This window comes from Oncorhynchus clarkii, chromosome 2 (assembly GCF_045791955.1).
Source record: "Oncorhynchus clarkii lewisi isolate Uvic-CL-2024 chromosome 2, UVic_Ocla_1.0, whole genome shotgun sequence".
NCBI lineage: Eukaryota > Metazoa > Chordata > Actinopteri > Salmoniformes > Salmonidae > Oncorhynchus > Oncorhynchus clarkii.
The window spans coordinates 90,050,766-90,065,245 of NC_092148.1; the positions used below are offsets into that span (position 1 = coordinate 90,050,766).

The 14,480-nt window shown below is 44.3% G+C and overlaps 1 pseudogene; it reads right to left on the reverse strand.

Annotated features, from left to right (window-relative positions):
- LOC139383161 (zinc finger protein aebp2-like) overlaps positions 1–7,790 on the reverse strand; it is a 62,877-nt pseudogene extending 55,087 nt beyond the window's left edge.
- Positions 7,791–14,480: the final 6,690 nt, after the last annotated feature.

Consider the following 14,480-nt stretch of genomic DNA (forward strand, 5'->3'; position numbering starts at 1 on the left):
CACCCCGGCCAAACCCTCCCCTAACCCGGACGACGCTGGGCCAATTGTGCATGGCCCTATGGGACTCCCGATCAAGGCCGGTTGTGATACAGCCCGGGAACGAACCAGGGTCTGTAGTGACTCCTCTAGCACTGAGATGCAGTGACTTAGACTGCTGCATCACTCGGGAGCCTTAAAACGAATTGGGTTTCTGTGAGTGTGTGGTCCAATTCTAATCTATCTTTACAGATGACCAAAGTCATTGAGGCTAAAGCATTGTGTAGAGTGTGTGACTGCAACTGGATCCTGGACTTCCCGATGGGCCGCCCCCAGATGGTGAGGGTAGGCAACAACACATCTGCCACACTTACCATCAACACAGGGAGGCCCCCGGGGGTGTGTGCTACGTCCCCTCCTATACTCCATGTTCACAAAATGGCCGCCTGCGACTCAAAAACTATTATCAAGTTTGCTGACGACAGGAGGGTGGTAGGCCTGATCACAAACAACAATGAGGCAGCGTGGTGTCAGGACAACAACCTCTCCCTCAACGTCAGCAAGACAAAGGAGCTGATCGTGGACTACAGGAAACGGAGGGCCGAGCACGCTCCCATTCTCATCGACAGGGCTGTAGTGGAGCGGGTTGAGAGCTTCAAGTTCCTCGGTGTCCACATCACCAAGGAACTGTAATGGTCCAAACACACCAACACAGTCGTGAAGAGGGCACAACAATGCCTATTCCCCCTCAGGAGACTGAAAAGATTTGGCATGGATTCTCAGGTCTTCAAAAAGTTCTACAACTGCACCATCGAGAGCATCCTGGTTGCATCACTGCCTGGTATGGCAACTGCTCGGCCTCCAACCGCAAGGCACTACAGAGTGTACTGCGTACGGCCCAGTACATCACCGGGGCCAAGCTTCCTGCCATCCAAGACCTCTATATTAGGTGGTGTCAGAGGAAGGCCCCCAAAAAATTGTCAAAGACTCCAGCCACCCCAGTCATAGACTGTTTTCTCTGCTATCGCAAAGCAAGCGGTACCGGAGCTTAACATGCTGACCAGACCGGAGACGTCACGTGCAAGAGCGTTGCAAAATAAATTCAGAAATCCATATTATTCAATTATTGCACCCACACTGCTCGCGAGCGTCAACGAGCGTATGCGTTGCTAAGGGCTAAAATAGAAGTCATTCCTATTTCTGACGCAGATCGCGCTGAAAGTCCTGCCTCTCCCATCTCCTCATTGGTTTATAGAAGCAGGTGCCATCTCCTCATTGATTATGCCCACGTGGGTGATTGAAAGACGAACTTTGTTGCCGGTTGTCGTGGTAATACTATGAAAGTTTAGATGCGATCACCATATAAGTTCAAAGATGAAAAATCCTGGAAGGAGGAGAGATGACTAGAAACGATTCGGTTGGCCGTTTTATGTGTGGATTAATTGTCAGAGTAGAGGACCTTGTGCATTTCAGGTAAAATAACAACTCAATGTTTATATCCCAGGACAAATTAGCTAGCAACGGCAAGCTAGCTAAATAGGACAAATTAACGTTAGCTAGCAAGAACAAGCTAACTAGCTAAATTGACATACATGTTTAATGCTTATCGTCCTGTCCCCAAATTAATGTAATTGGTTCAGTGTTTGTTTTGATATTTTAACCTGCGTGTTGTGATCGCGTTTGGTGTGGGTGTGCAAAATAAATGTATGCACGATAGCGCACGAGCGCAGGCGGTTTGGGTTCCGTGTGAGCACACAGCCAAGACAACGCAGGAGTGGCTTCAGGAAAAGTCTCTGAATGTCCTTGAGTGGCCCAGCCAGAGCCCGGACTTGAACCCGACCAAACTTTTGACTGGTATATAGAGGCACACTAAGACAAGAGAAAATGTGACACTGTGTAAATGTTAACACATTCGTGCAGGAAATGAAGAAGTTGATTAAAATGCTCGTAATGAATGCTGGAATTAAACAATTAACTATGCAAATGAGCAAAAGCTGAGGTCATGAAGGAAATACATTCTTGGCTGTTTTAGAAGCCTGTCTTTAATAAGCGCCTGTTGTGTTTAGTGATTTAAGAAAATAAACAGCCAGGCTATTAATTTGAAATTTTACTGTCGTTACTTCAATTACCTCCTACCCCTGCACTTCGACTCGGTACTTCCTGTAAATAGACATGTTATTTTAACTTGTTATTGTTATTGACTGTGTATTTATTCCTTGTTTCATTGTTTCTATTTTGTATCTTTATCTCTGCATTGTTGAACAAATACCTGTTAGTATTTCACTGTTAGTCTACACCTGTTGTTTATGAAGCATGTGACAAATAAAATTAGATTTTTCACACACAGCACTGTAGTAGGTACGTACGTAGCGAGCGCCTGCGTTTGTTCATCTGCGTTTGTTTCTTCCTCTTAGTAAGCCCAGCTTTAGAGGGAGACTCTTCCTTGAGTCTAGACTGACTGGACTGCTTAGAGGAGCTGACTGAAGTGGGTGGGCACGTGGCGCGCTAGCCCCCCCTGCGATGCAAAGCTGGCATTGCAGCCCCCCACCACGAGAGAGAGAGATATTGTATATTATCTACCTCACTTGCTTTGGCAACACATGTTTCCCATGCCAATAAAGCCCCTTGAATTGAATTGAATTGAGAGAGACAGAGACAGAGACAGAGACAGAGAGAGAGAGAGAGAGGGAGAGAGAGAGCGAGGAGAGAGAGCAAGGAGAGAGAGCAAGGGTCAGTGATAGGCAGCTCACCATTCAGAAAACCGCAGAGACCTGCTAACAATACTAAAATTGTGGGTTCAATTACCGCAGGGATTCCATACATACCTTGAAGGGCTTGTCTCCGCTGTGTGTCAGCATGTGTCTCTGGAGCCAGCTTGGACTGGTGGACGGAGTGTTGTACACCTTACAGCCCTTCCACAGGGGGGGGGGGGGGGGGGGGGGGGGGGACAGAGTTGTAGATGGGGGGAGAGAGAGAGATGGGGGGAGAGGGAGTTAGAGATGGGGGGAGAGAGTTAGTGATGGGGGGAGAGAGTTAGTGATGGGGGGAGAGAGAGATTGGGGAGAGAGTTGGAGATGGGGGAGAGAGAGTTAGAGATAGGGGGGAGAGAGAGTTAGAGATAGTGGGGAGAGAGAGTTAGAGATAGGGGGGAGAGAGAGTTAGAGATAGTGGGGAGAGAGAGTTAGAGATAGTGACCCTTTGGAAATACCTGGATTTCTGCATAAATTGGTCATCAAATTTGATCTGATATAAAGAAGCCTGGGTCATGTTCATCAGGGCCAAAAGTAGCAAACCAGTTTAAAACGATGGTTTAAGTCCAGCTAGTGCCTTCCTGTTTTACTCCGTTTCAAAAGGTTTTCTCCCAAATGAACACAACCCTATTTTATCCTGGTTCCTGATACTACCCACCCCTCCTCTCTGTCCGTCGACGTGCAGGCCCCTGATGTGTTCAGACAGGTCTGGGCTGCAGGTGAAACAGAGGCCACGTTGGTCCCAGCAGCAGCTGTTCCCCACTGCCTGGCCCTTGGTACTGGAGTGGCACTGCCCTGCCCATTCATCATGGCAGGGGTGGAGCGTCCGCTGGATACCGTGCTCTCCATGTCCATCAGGGTACTGCTGATACTGAGACAGAGACTCAGAGAGGCAGACACAGAGAGAGACAGACACAGAGAGACACAGAGAGACTGAGAGAGACACAGAGAGAGAGACACAGAGAGAGAGAGGGAGAGAGAGACAGAGACACAGAGAGAGAGACACAGAGAGAGAGAGACAGAGAGAGATACAGACACAGCGAGACACAGAGAGAGACACAGAGAGAGAGAGACACAGAGAGAGAGAGACAGAGAGAGAGAGAGAGACACAGAGAGAGAGACACAGAGAGAGAGAGACACAGAGAGAGAGACACAGAGAGAGAGACACAGAGAGAGAGACACACAGAGAGAGAGACACACAGAGAGAGAGACACAGAGAGAGAGACACACAGAGAGAGACACACAGAGAGAGACACACAGAGAGAGAGACACAGAGAGAGAGAGAGTGACACAGAGAGAGAGAGAGTGACACAGAGAGAGAGACACAGAGAGAGAGAGAGTGACACAGAGAGAGAGAGAGTGACACAGAGAGCGAGACACACAGAGAGAGAGACACAGAGAGAGAGACACAGAGAGAGAGACACAGAGAGATGCACACAGTCATAATTCTGATGTAAAGCGACTAGGGAAATACACCATAACACATCTCAATGTGAGTCTATCAGACAACCATCTAGTGAACAAGAGGTCTTTATTCTGACAAGCTAAACATGCCAGACGATGAGGAACAGGTGCAGCTGTGAATATAGTCTGCATTTACACAGGCAGCCCCATTCTGATATTGTATCCACTAATGGGTCTTTTGACCAATCACATAAGATCTTTTCACATCAGATATTTTTCAAAGCTGATCTGATTGGTCCAAAGAATTGGGCTGCCTGTCTAAAGCAACCTATGTAAAGTCTGGAAGCCCGACTGTACTTGAACAGTCTGCCTGTGTGTCACCTGCCGTTGCTGCTGCTGATTGGCCCCTCATACCATTTCAGGGGGTTTTAAGATACACATTCGAGCACTTGATTCAAATGCAACGGTCAAGCAAAACAGACTTCCAGCCTGAACGAACAGAACAGAGGCACAGTTGATATTTACAAGATGAAAGTGCACATATTTGTTTCAATCAAAACGACTAAAAGCTAAATGAAGTATGCATTACCGGTTTATGAAGACCTGCAGACACACCCGAGTGTACAAAACATTAGGAACACCTTCCCAATATTTAGTTGCCCTCAGAACAGCCTCAAGTCGTCGGGTCATGGACTCTACAAGGTGTCGAAAGCATAACACCGGGTTGTCTCCATCGCTTCCCACGGTTCTGTCAAGTTGGCTGGTTGCAGATCTCTACTCTGAATAGCTCGTTCCGTCTCATACCACAGATCTGGTGTCTGGCCACTGCAGTAAGCTGAAGTCACTATCATGTTTGTGGAAACATTCCTGGACAAGCCTTGTGCCCTGGGGCGTTATCCGTCTGAAAAACAAATCCACTGTCATGAAGGGATGTACCTGATTGGCAATGATGTTCCGACTTCCTGTGGCATTCAAACGTTGCTCCACTTTTATCAGTGCCCCAATGTGTGTCATGAAAACACACCCCACCACCCTGCAATGTTGACACGCATGGATGGATGTACTCCTGGTGAATGTACTCCTGTGGTTCTCTCCATACCCTAGTCCTCCAATCAGCAGGAACCAGGACTCATCAGACCAGACAATGTTTTTCCATTTCTCCAGTGTTTTTGTTCCTTAGCCCACTGCAACCACACTTTCTTGTTTTATCTGAAAGCAGTGGACTTGTGTAAGGTCTTTGGCTGCCGTAACCCATTCGTATCAAGGTACGGTGTCTACTAGAGGTCGACTGATTAGGATTTTTTTACGCCGATACCAATACCGATTATTGGAGGACCAAAAAAAGCCGATACCGATTAGATTTTTATATATATATTTGTAATAATGAACAATGAACACTTTTATTTGAACTTAATATAGTATATAGATAAAATCTTTGTAGTCTCAAATAAATAATGAAACATGTTCAATTTGGTTTAAATAATGCAAAAACAAAGTGTTGGTGAAGAAAGTAAAAGTGCAATATGTGCCATGTAAGAAAGCTAACGTTTCAGTTCCTTGCTCAGAACATGAGATCATATGAAAGCTGGTGGTTCCTTTTAACATGAGTCTTAAATATTCCCAGGTAAAAAGTTTTAGGTTGTAGTTATTATAGGAATTATAGGACTATTTCTTTCTATACCATTTGTATTTCATATACATTTGACTATTAGATGTTCTAATAGGTACTTTAGTATTGCCAGCCTAATCTCAGGAGTTGATAGGCTTGAAGTCATAAACAGCGCTGTGCTTCAAGCATTGCGAAGAGCTGCTGGCAAAACGCAGCAAAGTGCTGTTTGAATGAATGCTTACGAGCCTGCTGCTGCCTACCACCACTTAGTCAGACTGCTCTATCAAATATCAAATCATAGACTTAACTAGTGATTATGTGAAGATTGATTGTTTTTTATAAGATAATGCTAGCTAGCACCTTACCTTGTCTCCTTTTGACGCTGCACTCACATAACAGGTGATCAGCCTGCCACGCAGTCTCCTCGTGGAGTAACAGGTAGTCAGCCTGCCACGCAGTCTCCTCGTGGAGTAACAGGTGGTCGGCCTGCCACGCAGTCTCCTCGTGGAGTAACAGGTGGCCAGCCTGCCACGCAGTCTCCTCGTGGAGTAACAGGTGGTCAGCCTGCCACGCAGTCTCCTCGTGGATTGCAATGTACTCGGCCATAATCGATGTCCAAAAAGGCAGATTACTGATTGTTATAAAAACTTGAAATCGGCTCTAATTAATTGGCCATTCCGATGAATCGGTCGACCTCTAGTGTCTACGGTGTCAAGGTACGACGAGTTGTGCATTATTTTATGGGTCTTTGGGCACCAATGTTATACTGGACTGTCAGTTGACTAACTGTAGCCCGTCTGCCTCCGTTGTCCTCTTTCATCAATGACCTGTTTTCAACCACTGGTCATTTGGATGGTGGACCATTCTTGATAAACACCCTTGGGAAACTGTTGACATTGACCAACCCAGCAGTGTTGCAGTTGTTGACTCAAACTGGTGCGTCTGGCATCTACTACCATACTCTGGTTCAAAGGCACTTAAATATTTTATCTTGACCATTCACCCTCTGAACGGAACACATACACAATCCATGTCTCGATTGTCTCAGGGCTTAAAAATCCTTATTTAACCTGTCACAATAAGGGATAGTAGCTTTCACCTGGTCAGTCTATGTCGTGGAAAGAGCAAGTGTTACCAATGTTTTGTAGCCAACACTTTGCATAAGCTTCACAAATCATTAACAAATCCCTTCAGGATATGATTGTGGCGCAGCAGCGGGAAGGAGGGCACCACATCTGCATGGCAACAACGTAGCTGAGCTGATGAAAGCACCAGCAACTAGTTATTGGAAAAATTGTAGCCTCAACTGCAGACACTGTCAGCATTCCTGTGAGCTTATTTGTTTGAGAGCCTGGGGGAAATGAAACAAATTAACACCGTGTTCCAAACATTTATCTTGAAATTGTATAGTTTACCATGTACCAACCTGTCCTCTGAATCCACCCGGCTGAGTGGCCCTCCGTCCGATGATGACATCTCTACGATGGTCCTCCGCTTGTCTCCCACCGCCAGCTCCTCGCGGTCCCCACCTCTGGTGCCTGCCCGGGCTCCGGAGCATCGTCACGGACTTTGCTTTTTCCCACACAGTCACTCACTGTAGCGGGCGACTTGCTCTCCTCGCGCTGTTATTCTGGTTTACTTTCCTTCACTGTATCTTTAACTATCTCGCTATTCTCACCACCGTCCACTAGGCTACTCTGTTTCTCAGGGTCCGAGCAATCCTCATCTGTTTTAGCAAGTTTGCATCCCAACGTGTTTTCTTCATCACCATCATCTGCGACCCCTGTTGCTGCTGCGACTGTTGTCGCCGCTGTCACCGCTTCCGCAGCCTCCTCATGTGCCTCTGAAGCAGGTTTCCCGTCCCCTTCTTCTCCGTCTTGCCCGCATTCCGCGATCCTTACTTCCATGTTCAGCAGTGCGTCTACGCTGCTAACACCCGGTTCATCTGAAACGGTGTCCGGTTGCTTTTCCTCCTTGGTCTTTTCTGTACGCGTTTCACTGTGTTCCTCGCTCAATCCGGGAGCTTGCATTTCAGAAGAAGCGGTAGTCATTTTTACTGAACACCAATGACTATTTTCACCACGCGTGTCCTGCGCGGCGTCATGTCCCACAACTGGAGCGGTGTACACGTTGGACAGAAGCGCTGCGGGGCGGGGAAAATAGTAACAACGTAATTTCACTCACTGAAGCGTTCCACGTGTTGGAGAAATCACGGGTTTGCAAACCACTATATATTTTTGTTCACCTTTATTTAACTAGGAAAATCAGTTTCAGAACAAATTCTTATTTACAATGACAGCCTAACCCGGTCAAACCCGGACAACGCTGGGTCAATTGTGCGCCGCACTATGGGACTCCCGACCACGGCCGGTTGTGATACAGCCCGAGATCGTAACCCGAGTCTGTAGTGACGCCTCGAGCACCGCGATGCAATTCATTAGACCGCTGCGTCACTCAGAATCCTAAAATAATCTCGTTTAAATAAATCAAATCTCAACTGGATTAGAGCCAATGGGGTGATCCCCGATGAACCCACATGGCCTGTTGAAAAATTTATATTTGATGGGAACTGTTACAATTGCAAATGGTTACGAATGACATTACAGATCAGTGTTTTACTCTGTGACCACACGGCAGTGCTACTGCTTTAGTTTTGAACAGGGATTTCATTTGGACCTCTGACGTTATAATTCTACAGATATCAACTACACAATGCCGACATTTGTCTCATGGAAATCTATTCATTTTGCGATTACATTTACGACCTGTAATAATCTCTATAATGCATATCATAAAATCTCAGAACCTAGTACCCGTTCAAAAAATACATAATCTTGATCATAACCCAGATCATCAGAGTTGCTGAGAGATTCATCCAGATGTTTGTGGAGCATTCTCAATCGCCAGTGTGCTGGAATTATTTTCTTTTTATGAACACTGTCGATTTTTTCTTTCTCAATAAACCTGGAAAAACACAATAGGTGTGCAAACTGAATATAACTCTATGAAAAGCACATAGGCAGGATATATTCAATCTACAACTTTATTAACAGCAACATTTAGGGGCCAATATAAAGTATTTTGGGATGGGGAAATATTATGCTCATTGTCAATAAAACATATTTGCTAGTTTCTAATACGGAGTAGCATCCAGTCCACTCTTTTACAATCACCACACCCCACACATCAATGTGTAAGAACAATAACATTTATTTAACATCATATAAAACAAATGGGATATAAATATTGTAATATAATGTAGTAGTAGTAGCCTGTTATGGATGTATATCCGACACCCTCCAATCCTCTTCTCTCTGTACTGCGTACTACAGTACTGTGGTACAGTATATACACAAGTGCTGAGCGATTAACCAAAACATACATTTTTATTTTTACTAATTGACCGACGTCGGTTCAATTATTTGAATTTCATTTTTATTTTTTTCTTTCCCTGTGAGCTCTATGCAATTTCTCTAGAGATAAATCAGCTCATGTCCGACCTGTGCGATGTACTGTAGTAGGGAGTTGTGGTTTCCAACAGGCCAATATTCTAGTTTAGTGCAGAAAAAGTGGTAATTAACTACAATGACCATAATCCATTGCGCGCTTACTTGTCCAGTCTGTGTGGAGCAGACACAGAGAGTGATAGAAAACAGTTGCTTTGCGATGTATCTCTACCTGAAAATACATAATCTAAGTGATTGATAGTTGGTATTCAGTAGTAATAAAAGCAGGGGTGAAAGTAAGGCGGTACGGTCCGGTACGACGTCCCAGCAGTACCGGTAAAACATGAGCCTATCACAATAAATAAAACGCTAGCGTAGCACTATTTATCATTACATCAGGGGAAGGAAAAATGAGCGAATGGACTTGAAAACGGGGGCTTACATACACTCCAAAATGCAACGCGGTTTGACAACAACACAGGAATTTTGCCAAGGCAGAGATGTGCGGCCGACAGAGAAGAGCGCGGACAGCAGTGGCCTGCATAAATGCTGCCCTAATTACAGTCGGCAAATGTCATTAGACTTTGTGGTGTTTTGTTTTAACAGAAGTCTCTTTTCATTCACGGGTGGGGGGGTGGAAATATGTTGCGAGTGGATGAACTTGCGCAAGTAGCCGAGTAAAGTAGTCCTTTGAAGTCACTGTTTGACAAATCCAATTAAAAAAAAAAAAACATCATGACTGGTTGTGTTTATGCCACAGCATAAAGGTGATACATGTTAAAAGTCTTTACGACTAGGCCCACAGAGATCCTATTGAATTAAATGGGATTCTATTTGTAGTTCTATGATTAGAACCATAACATGCATTTGTGCCCGCGAATAGGAAGTCCTGATAGGGGAAAACTATTTGTTCTACTTCTTTTAAATTTATTTTTAAGTATACCTTATTTACTTTTAAGAACTACAAAAATAGTGATTTTGTCAGACAACAGGCAACAACAGCTCTATAGAGATGAGATGATGACTTGGAATGAAATAATAAAGTCATCAATTAAAACTAATGTAACAATTTAAATATTTTATTAAAGTAAAGTAATGTGAAAAAATAATGGTGAATAAGTGATAAGCAGGAATGGTCAGTCACTACCATCATGGGACTTGCATTGATTGTTTTATTCTGTATTGATACAGCCTTCAACCCACATAATGACTAAAAAAATGATTGAAAGTGAAATCCAAAACGGATTCCTCCCCCCCATATAATCTAACTGAACCAAACTCAAAAAGCACTAATCGCTCAGCACTAACACACAATGTACCGCGGTACAGTTTATACCAGGGGTTGGAACCTACATTATTTTCAAATCTTTTGTTCTGAACGGAAACATTTTTACAATGTTTTGTTCTGTTCCACTGTTCTGACCAGCAAAATAAAATTCTGAACCGGTTCAAACCCCCCAAAAAGTTAAGTTTTATATCGTTCCTTTCTGTTCCTTTTTAAACCTCTGAAATCAAAATATATATTTTTTCATTTAAATTACTTCACCAATGGATAGAGGAGCTTGCTATGGAGCAGGCCTGCTACAGAATGTACACCAAACAAAAATATAAACGCAACATGTAAAGTGTTGGTCCCATGTTTCATGAGCTGAAATAAAAGATACCCGAAAATGTCCATACACACAAAAAAATGTATTTGTCTCAAATTTTGTGCACAAATTTGTTTACATGTCTGTTAGTGAGCCTTTATCCTTTGCCAAGATAATCCATTCACCTGGCAGGTGTGGCGTATCAAGAAGCAGATTAAACAGCATGATCATTACACAGGTGCACCTTGTCCTGGGGACATTAAAAGGCCAGATGGCGGTGGGGTTATGATATGGGCAGGCATTAACTACGTGCAATGAACACAATTGCGTTTTATCTATGGCAATTTGAATGCACAAAAATACAGTGACGAGATCCCGAGGCCCATTTTTATAAGGTATCTGTGATGCATATCTTTATTCCCAGTCATGTGAAATCCATACTTAGGGCCTAATGAATTTATTTAAATTGACTGATTTCCTCATGTGAACTGTAACTCCGTAAAATCAATAAAATTGTTGAATGTCGCGTTTATATTTTTGTCCGGTATAAATGCATTGGACAGACAAAGTGTAGTGTCGGGCGCAACATGCAACTGAAATGTTGCGGGTGAAGAGAGCGCTGGGCATGAAGCCTACAGAGGAATGGCTTTGGTTTCTGTTAAGGCTGGGTTTCTGGAAAGCACTTGCTAGCTAGCTAACAAGCTTGTGTGTGCAGAGCAGCACCAGAATACAAAAACAACAACATATTTTTGTTGTTAATAAATCCAATATGAAATGTGATAATTATAGTATCCTTAACTAGTATTGAAAAAGTTAATCCCATTGTTCTCTAATAAAAAATATTTTCCCTTTAATTTCTGAATCGCGCCTGTAACGTCAGTAGCTACAGTAGATTATGCATATGCATGCTTTGGAGGGAGGGGAAGGACAGATAGCCTACACACCGGCAAAGATTTTCAGTTGGCAGGAAGGCAGCAGGAAGGCAGCAGGAAGACAGCAGGAAGACAGCAGGAAGGCAGACACTGGAATACGTTTCTGAGTGACAGCTGAGGGCTTTGCATACAGTAGTTGCTTTGTTGCATTTTTTGTGTTTTTTTTTGTGAAACTGGGAAAAAAATGCCCTGAATATAAAATCATTTTATTAACCGGTTCCCATGCTTTTAAAATGGTTCCGGAACAGAATGGTTCTGTTCCGGAACAGAATAGATCACTTTCGTTCTCGGTTCTCGTTCCCTCGAAAAATGTTGTTCTTTTCCAGTTTTTGGTTCTTTTCCCTGAACCGGTTCCAACCCCCGATAAATACACAATACACAGAGTACACTATATACACAAACAACTTCATTTTGGTAATTACAGTTTGTACACTAAAACCTATTCCGTGTCCCAAATGACACCCTTTTCCGTTTATAGTGCACTCCTTTTAACCAGGGCCCATAGGGCTATTTAGGGAATAGGGTGCCATGGCCCATAGGGGATGTGGTCAAAAGTAGGGCACTTTATAGGAAGCAGAGTGCCATTTGGGAGACAGCCTTAAACAAAACCATCTGCTTATTGCTTTTTACATGTGCTATCCTATCCCTTTGTCTTTCTGTTCCCAGGACACCCCAAAACCAATTAGTCGTAAAATAGACTTCTTAAAAACCAAACCTCGGTCTGAAAACATTTTTAAATATATCTCTTCTCTTCTCAGCAATAGAAAAACAAAAACGAAGCATCTCTTTTTTTTTTTAAAGCCAAAACATTCACGTGTGTGTCGGCAACAACAGTGTGACAGGGTTTGCGTCCAAAACGGCACCCTGTTCCTTACTACGTAGTGCACTTCTTTTTACCAGAGTCCTATAGGCCCTGATACAAAGTAGTGCACTCCTTTTGACCAGAGTCCTATAGGCCCTGATACAAAGTAGTGCACTCCTTTTGACCAGAGTCCTATAGGCCCTGATACAAAGTAGTGCACTCCTTTTGACCAGAGTCCTATAGGCCCTGATACAAAGTAGTGCACTCCTTTTGACCAGAGTCCTATAGGCCCTGATACAAAGTAGTGCACTCCTTTTGACCAGAGTCCTATAGGCCCTGATACAAAGTAGTGCACTCCTTTTGACCAGAGTCCTATAGGCCCTGATACAAAGTAGTGCAGTCCTTTTGACCAGAGTCCTATAGGCCCTGATACAAAGTAGTGCACTCCTTTTGACCAGAGTCCTATAGGCCCTGATACAAAGTAGTGCACTTCTTTTTACCAGAGTCCTATAGGCCCTGATACAAAGTAGTGCACTCCTTTTGACCAGAGTCCTATAGGCCCTGATACAAAGTAGTGCACTCCTTTTGACCAGAGTCCTATAGGCCCTGATACAAAGTAGTGCACTCCTTTTGACCAGAGTCCTATAGGCCCTGATACAAAGTAGTGCACTCCTTTTGACCAGAGTCCTATAGGCCCTGATACAAAGTAGTGCACTCTTTTTGACCAGAGTCCTATAGGCCCTGATACGAAGTAGTGCACTACATAGGGAATACGGTGCCATTCGGGTGCAGACGGGGAACTGCAGAAGATCCGACGTATAAATATAATTACAACCAACCAGAAAAAATATTACAAATCTCATCCCATCCTCCTCCGCAACAATAAAGTGGCACGTTCTTCAACATCTATAAATCAACTATATTTGTCTCTTGTATATTTAGACATATAAAACAGAAATGGTTTTTGTACACTGGATTTTGAATTACTAAAATATGCAGTGTTGTGAACTAAAAAATATATCTTTTTTTTTTTTAAACTTAAATGAACTGAAATAGTTATAAAACCAAGCTGAACTGTGAAAAAGTTATTGGCATTACTGTGTCTGTGTGTGAGGAACATGTGACAGTCTTTTCCCGGGGGAAGGAAGAAGTCATCACAGCAGGATTCAGGCCTTATGCTCTGAACACACCCTAACCATCAGACAATATTCAATCACAATCATCAACTCCAACTCCGAACTATAGAAATAACGGCAATGGAACTAATTATATTCTAAAAGCAACAGTATCGATGCCTTACTATTGTCTCATTGTTGCAAAAATCAAATGTGATAACATGGAGAGTAGGTGAGGGGGGGAGAAGGGTGATAACATGGAGAGTAGGGGGGGGAGAAGGGTGATAACATGGAGAGTAGGGGGGGGAGAAGGGTGATAACATGGAGAGTAGGTGAGGGGGGGAGAAGGGTGATAACATGGAGAGTAGGGGGGGGAGAAGGGTGATAACATGGAGAGTAGGGGGGGGAGAAGGGTGATAACATGGAGAGTAGGGGGGGGAGAAGGGTGATAACATGGAGAGTAGGGGGGGGGAGAAGGGTGATAACATGGAGAGTAGGGGGGGGAGAAGGGTGATAACATGGAGAGTAGGTGAGGGGGGGAGAAGGGTGATAACATGGAGAGTAGGGGGGGGGGGGGGGGGGGAGGGTGATAACATGGAGAGTAGGTGAGGGGGGGAGAAGGGTGATAACATGGAGAGTAGGGGGGGGAGAAGGGTGATAACATGGAGAGTAGGGGGGGGGGAGAAGGGTGATAACATGGAGAGTAGGGGGGGGGGGAAGGGTGATAACATGGAGAGTAGGGGGGGTGGGAGAAGGGTGATAACATGGAGAGTAGGGGGGGGGGGGAAGGGTGATAACATGGAGAGTAGGGGGGGGAGAAGGGTGATAACATGGAGAGTAGGGGGGGGAGAAGGGTG